This window comes from Equus asinus, chromosome 13 (assembly GCF_041296235.1).
Source record: "Equus asinus isolate D_3611 breed Donkey chromosome 13, EquAss-T2T_v2, whole genome shotgun sequence".
Taxonomy (NCBI): Eukaryota; Metazoa; Chordata; class Mammalia; order Perissodactyla; family Equidae; genus Equus; species Equus asinus.
Genome location: NC_091802.1, coordinates 40,107,377 through 40,115,080, shown reverse-complemented (window position 1 = coordinate 40,115,080; position 7,704 = coordinate 40,107,377).

The following is a 7,704-nucleotide window of genomic DNA, read 5'->3' as shown; positions in this document are numbered from 1 at the left end:
AGCCCAGGGAATGGGAAGGGCAGCCCCCTGCACTGCTGACCATTTTTCAAAACTCAGATTCCCACGCTCCCTAAGCCCTGCCTCCCCTCTAGCTATAGAGTGATCACCCCAGAAGGCTGAAGCACCCTCACCCTCATCTGACCAGCCATCTCTCCCATACTCATCTCCCACTGAGGGTCGAGGCTGCTCACCTCTTCTCTTTCATCTTCTGCCTCCAGCCCTTAACTCTCCTGCTATCCAATAGGCTGTGGGCTTGGAACGAGAGCTGGGCTGAGGCGCTAAGGGCTCCCAACCAAGAGGTTGGTTCCTTGATTCATGCAACAAATGTTTTCTGGATGCATGCTTCGTTCGTGTGAGCCAGGAAAACAGATAAATGTGGCAGCATTATAACAGAAGCTTGTAAGTGCCATGCAGGGCTGGCAGGAAGGCTAGAAACAGGGAAGAAAAACTTTACCCATTTGGAGGGAATGAGGACAATGTTACCAAGGAGGTAACATTGGAGTTGGGTCTCTAAAGATGAATAGGAGCCTAGCATGCAAAGAGGGGGAGAAATCAGCTTTTATTGGGGGTCTCCTATGTGCTAAGGGCAATGTGAGGCACGTTGTATATGTTTAATCCCATTTAAAAGATTAGAAAACTGAGGCTCACAGGGTTAACTTGTCCACATTCACCTAGCTAGTAAATGGCAGGGAAATAGGATTCCAAATCTGTGCCCATCCTACTGCCTCAGCATTCTTAGACAAGCAGATGCATGAATCTATGTGTGAAGCACACAGGTATGAAAAAGTGCCATGTTCAGCGTGGCTGGAGCATATGGTATCCAAGACAGTAGGTGAGAGAGGAAGCAAAGGAAAGATGCAGGAGCCAGATCATCAAGAACCTTGAGTGCTAAGCTGAGAATGTCTAGGGAATGAATACTTGTTGAATAATGAATGAATGGATGAGGTCGGACTCAGGACCACCCTGTACCTTTGTGCTGGTTTCACAATGCACAATTGTACGTGGCAAACTGCTTGAACTTCTCCTGTAGGTAATGGGGAGACATCAGAGGCTTTTCATCCAGGGATTAAGCAACCAGATTTGTGCTTTAGAAATATGACTATGGGGGTAGGATCTGAGGCCTAGGTAGGGGAGGAACGTGATGGGAAGAGGAAGCTGTGAGGACTTGGAGTTCAGGCCAGGAAAGGGATAAAAGCCCAAGAATAGGGGCGCTCATCCCAAGACGGGCTGGGGCAGGAGCCTACTTGATCTGGGCCTGGGTCCTGGGTTCTTTCTGAGCTGGGAAGGACCATGTGAGAAAGAGTAGGACCTGGGACTCCCATTCCCCGTTGTATTAGTCTGCTCAGGCTGCCATAACAAAACACCAGACTGGGGGGCTTAAACAACAGACTTTTATTTCCTCACAGTTCTGGAGCCTGGAAGTCTGAGATCAGAGTGGCAGCATGGTTGGGTTCTGGTGAGGGCTCTCTTCTTGCCTTGCAAGTGACCACCTTCCCACTGCCTGTTCACGTGGCCTCAGTGCATAGTTGTAGAGAAGATCTCTCTCTTCTCTTCTTATAAAGCCACCAGCTCTACGGGATTAGGACCCCACCCTTAGGACCTCAGTTAACCCTGATTACCTCCTAAAGTCCTATCTCCAAATACAGTCACACTAAGAGTCAGGGCTTCAACATGCGAATTTGGGGGGCCAAAATTCAATCCATAACACCCCTCCCTACAGAACCTTTCCCCAGCCATGTTCCTCACCCCCAAAAATCCCCCCAGTCCTGGCTAGGCTGGGGCCTTCAGCCCCAGCAAAGCAGACTTTCTCCTTCCCGATTCTGTGCCCTTGGAGCCAGCCGGGGCTTGTTTTGTAACTCTACTTCCTGGAAGGCATCTCAGCTCTTCACCTCTCCCCAGTCTAATCTTGCCAAGGGGTGCAAGTGGATGTTGGCTTGGAGCAGGCCTGGGGGCAGGGAGAAACACAAGGAGGAGAGAACCAGAAAGAGAAAATGAGGAGGGGGAGGAGAAGGGTGATGCTCACTCACTCATTCACTCGTTTACCAAATATGTGCTGAGCTCCCACGTGAACAGTGCAGAATTAGGTACACCAGGTTGGCCAGGAGCTGGGGGATAGTCTGCATGTGCCCCAGGAGAAATGTCCTCTCCTTCATAGCATTCAGATTTGACACCCCGTGAACACCAAGATGGGACATATCCTTACCCTAGTTCACCCCACTCCCACCTAAGTACACACACACACACACACACACATCCTGCTTCCCCCTTCTGCATCAAGCATTAGAAGCCTGGGTGGTCAGGCAGATCTGGGTGGCAAGTCCTCTCTGCCATTGACAAGCTGCCTGATTTAGGGGAAGTTGCTTTTCTGGGTATTGAGCCTCGGTTTCCTCAACTGTAATATCCACCTCACTAAATTAGGGTTGTAGGAAGCCTAAAGACACAGTGGACATGAATGCACTTTGTTGCCCATGGAGTCCAAACGTTCATTACAAGAAGGAAAGCACTCCCATAGCTCTCACTGACCACCTACTATATGCCAAGGACCCCTGAATGTAGTGAATATTTGTTGGAAGCTTTGCTGTATTTTATCTCATTTAACCCTAACAACAACACTACATAACTACTGTTATTTACCCTCATTTGATGGATATGGAACTGTAGATTAGGAAATTAAGTCAGTTTCCCAGGGCCCAACCATAAGTGGCAGAGTGCGATTTGAACCCAATCAATCTGGACCCAAACCCGTGGTGATGATGATAATGACCACATTTGGAGTTTATTGAACCAGAGGTCGTCAAGTCCAACCCCTGCCTCCACCTACGCTAGGGTAGGGTTGTCTGTCCCTCCTTCTGGTGTCTCTGCCAAACCCCTCTTCTCCCATCAGGGACTAGGTCCCCACCCCAATCCCTAGCCCCAGGCTACTCAGGGTGTTGAGAGAGTCACCCATCCCTCTTTCAGCCTAGAAAGTGGCGTATTTCCCCATGTAATCTTCCACCCAGAATCTTCCATCAGACTTCCTTCCTTCCTCTCAAATGATAGCCCTTATTTAGCTTCCCCTTTCTGGAGACTGAAGAGTCTCTTCCTATTTGGGTGCCCAACCACCTCCCCACCCTGGCTCCATTGAGAGATGGTGTGAAAAGAACATTGCCCTGAGTTCTAATCTGTTTCTGCCACCAGCTCAGTTATGCCTTCAGACCCGTAAGTCACAGAGCCATCTAGGCCTCAGTTTTCCACCTGTGTAATCGGTAAGCTGGAGAAGAACTTGAAAGCTGCCTCCAGCCCTGGTCTTCTTAGGAGTGGCCTTTCTCAGCTACCAGGCTAGAGCCACCCCCTCTCTCCCAACACATACACCCCTCTCCAGCCCAAATACTGCCCTGCAGTCCCCAAAGCTTCCTGTGTGGTCTTCCCTTCTCCTACCTCCCACCCCAGAATTTATCTTCCTCCTGGCAGCCTCTGCTCTCGCCCCACTCTGGGCATGCCCTCTACTTTGGATTGTGCTGACCCTCCCTTCCTCTGCCAGTGCCCAGAGTCCCCCACAAGGCCACTAGAGTCCCCCACAAGGCCACCATCTGCAGACCGCACAACTGGAGGCTGGCCCCTCCCCAAGCCTGCAGGGCCCTCTACCCTCATTAGATCCCCCAGCAAGGGTTAACAAGGTCCATTTGCATTTTAAAGGCAACCTCCTCCACCCCAGCCCCCAAAAAGAAAACTTTTCAAAACTTTTAAGGTCTCAGTTTACATTTTAATATAAACTCCTCTGGGCTTGTTGCCTGGGATTTAGAACACACCCGCCCCTAAACTCGAAAGCTCTTTGGGGGAGGGTTTTTGTTTTTACCACAGCACCTCCCTCATTGCAGGAGGCTGGGCCTGCCCAGGGCTTTTGGAAGTGGAGGTAGTCACGGTTCAGGCTGGCCTGGCCTGACCCCTCCAGCTGAGATCAGGCCAGGGTCACCAAACAGTCACATGTCACTTTGAATGAGAAGCCTTGAACTGAGGCTGAGAAATGAAGTTGGGAGATAGCTTAGCCAAAGGCAATTTGGACTTCTTTTTTTTCTTATGTTTTTTGGGGGAAAAAAACCTCTATTGTCCAACTAACCTTCCATGATACTGGAAAATTGAATTTATTTCCTGAGCAGTCTGGTCCAATTTCCCCTGGGTGGTGACGAGGCTGGGCTCCCCTCCCTGCTGCTCCAACTTAGAAGCTTCTGACTCTGCTCAGAGATCAGGACCAGAAAGGGAGGCAAGGACCTGAGCCATGGTTGCCAGGCAGTACCCCACCCCGAGTGCCATGCTTCCTCAGGAAGCCCCCACTCCAATGTGTGTGTGTTGGGGAAGCTTTCTCCAAAGCTTCAGATTTCCTTGTCCCCACTCTCTCAGCAACCTGGGTTTGCTTGGCAGCTGTCTTGGCCTGTCCCCTACCCACTCTGGCTCTCCATGTGTGCCCTCTGAGTCCCCCAGGCTCCCCGCCTCTGTCTCTAGACTCTCAGGAGCAAGCCAGTAGAGGTACAGCTGTAACGCATTTGTGCTGGCCGCCAGGCTGGCAGGGCAGCCATCTGCAGCAGGGTAGCTGCCAGACCTGCAATGACGGGAACCCTGGGTCTCAGCCTGGCCCTTCCACTTCAACCCCAGTGCAGGAACCTCTCTGCCTACCAAGGACAAGGAGGCCAGGGGTGAAGGGAATGACCTTGAGGCCACTCCAGGAGACAAAGGACATGCGCTGTCATCCCCTCCTAGGCAATCTGCAGCTGAGCTTCACTTCAGGGATGGGGAGGAGGTACTGCTCCCAGAGGAGGCTGTCATAAGGTCAAAGACGGCCCACCAAACCTCAGTGAGAGACTTGTACTCCGCTGACCACCACCCCACCACCACCCTCCCTGGACTAATAGAAAAGTTTCCAGGCCACTAGCCTGGAGAGTAGAGAGAAGGGAAAAGACCCTCTCTCCCAGCCCCAGTGAAGAGGACCCCGCCATACCTCCACTTCCCCTTAGTCTATGCCCCCCACCCCTCCTAGGGGAGGACATTGAGTGAGTGGACTTCTAAGACAGGCTTCCAGCCACAGAAGACCCATCTGGTTCCAATCAGGAGAGCAGGTTCCCAGATCCTAGAGGGCACATTGGGGAGGGAGGCCACAACCTCACTGCACACCCCGCAGCACCTCTCATCAGAGTGTAGTCCCCATCCCAATTGGTCTCCTTTCACCTCCCAGATAGGCCTCACACACAGCCACTGGAAGAGTAGGTGAGGCAGGGAAACCTCAGGAGGCATGGGCCTGCCTGTTCCTACCCAGCAATCTAACCACAGACCCCAGGCCTCTGTCCATAGTTAGACAAACACACAATAGAGGAGAGATGGGAAACTGAAGGAATGAAGGAGCCTAAAGAGAGGAGAAAGGGCCACAAACAGAGAGGATCGGAGCAAGCAAAGGCCCTAGAAACCACCAGGTCCCAGCTGGATCTTATTACAAATGCGGAATCAGAGGTCCTGAGAAGGAAGTTTAATAGAACCACTTACTGAACTTGGCCCTGAGCCCTGTCCACACATTCTGCCCACTAGTCTTCACAGGAACACTATAGATAGGAATTTCCACCTCCATTTGACAGATGGGAAAACTGAGGCTCACAGGAGTGAAAGGTCTTACTTGCCCAACCTCACCCAGGTGGTAAGAAACCAGGTCTGCCTAATTCCAGAGTCTGGGCACCAGGCTGCCCTCCAGGAAGTTAAGGCTGCCTCAGCAGCCCATGCTCCAGAGCCACCACTTTGCCTTCCCTGCTGTCTCCAGACTTGGACCAGACCGGAGCCCAGCTCCAGAGGAATCTACCCTCCCCGACCAGAGTCTACTCTGGTTCCCCAACACTCACCCATCTAGCCCCCAAGTTCTGTCTCCAGGCCTCGGGTGAAAGGACACAAGCCTGAAAAAACAGCCTCCCTGGCCATGGCTTGGGCAAGTGTTCGAATCCTGGCTCTGGAAGACCTTGGTACCTGGGCCTCAGCTTCCCCATTGGTAAAAGGGACCAGGTTGTCAAAAACTGGGTTAGACAGTGACTCTGTGATTCCCCAACCCTCCATTCCCATCATCCTGAACAAACCTACAGGCTTCCCTTTGGCTTGGGTGGTCTTTAGGAAGAAGGCTCTGACCCCAGTTTCAGAATTTAGAGCTGGCAAGGGGGCCAAGAGAATGAGAATGAGGGGAACCAGCCAGCCAAGGAAGCCACTAATCTCCGTCTCTCCCTGGGGAGACTTCAAGCCACCTCCACTGAAAGCAATTTGTCACGCCCTGAATTAAATGATTCCAACAAGGGTTTAATTTCAGTTTAATGGCTCTGTTTTTATATGTAATTAAATACCAATGCATGGTGAAAATATGTTGTTTGCACTTTAGAGACCGTGTCAGGGCCAGGAAGCCAATCTCCCCTGGTTGCTACTCCCAGGCTCCACCAGCCCCTCCCCTAGTCTGGCTGGAATGGTCCAGGTTGTGGGGAAGGGGATTGGGTACCTGGGGAAGAGAGGAGGGTGGTGGTGGGGGGGGGGTGGTCCTGGTGGCGCCTGCTGACTCAGTAGAGCATGTTTCTAATTATCTGCAGCACTCCCCCCTTCTACTCCCTGACCTCAACCCTCCCCAGCCCCTGGGGCCTCAGACATAGAAGGGACAGGTCACTCTGACAGTGAGGATCTAATTAGACCCTTGGCTGGCTGGAGCGGTGTCTGCTCCAAAAAACAAGGTCTGTCTCATTGTCTCTCCTCCACTTATTGTTCCCATTAACTCCCTCTTTCCCCTTGAATATGCTTACTTATTGATCCTCCCCCTGACTCACAAACCACCCCTTCCTCCCCTCTTCCCCATTAGGACCCAAGATCCCAGCTGCCAGCCTGCCTCCCAGCTCTATCCAACCACATCATCTTGACTTTCTCTTTCTAGGTCAGAGGTGAAATTGCCATAGGGGTCTGGAATGCAGGGGGAGTTTCTCTGGCTGGGAATATTTCAGGGTCATTTACCACACAGTCATATCCGCCCGCTCCCCGCCCCCCAAAGAAGGAGGGCCGAGCAGACTCCCCAAGTCCTGCAAGCCTCATAACATTCCTGGAGCAGCTCAGGGGCGGAATCCGGCCCAGAGGGCAGAGCGGTTGCAACAAGCGGCCTTTTCCTGGAAGGAGTTGAAGGGATGGCAATGGCTGGAACCTCAGGGCCCTGATAGGAGGAGGGGTCAGGAGGCTTGGCCAGCTCTCCAGAGATCCCCCCAACCTGAATCCAAAACTGGAGTCAGTCCAAGTCTCGGTTTTTTTCTCCCTACTCCCTCCCTGCCTTCTTGCCAATTTAAAACCCAGCCCCCAACCCTCAGCAGACATCAGGGCTTGATCTCCACTAATGAGCTGGGAAATGGAAACCAAATGCCTGATGCAGCTCGGCACCACTGGGCTAGGGGAGCCTGGTGAGGTGCCTCCCATCTTCTGCTCCAAGCCACAGTATGGGGGAATGACATTTCTTGGAGACGCAGGGCAGAGCTCTCAAGGACTTCAAGGACTTCAGTTTTAGGTTCATCCAGGTATGGTGGCCCAACTAGGACATAAGATTTTGGTCCTTACCACCTCCTCCCTTCCATGGCTGCCAGAGATGCTGATGCCCCTGTGGCAACTAGAGTGACCATTCAAGGGTCTTTGGAGGCCATGGTGGGAGGGCCTAGGTGCAAACTAGACCAGCAGTTCCTC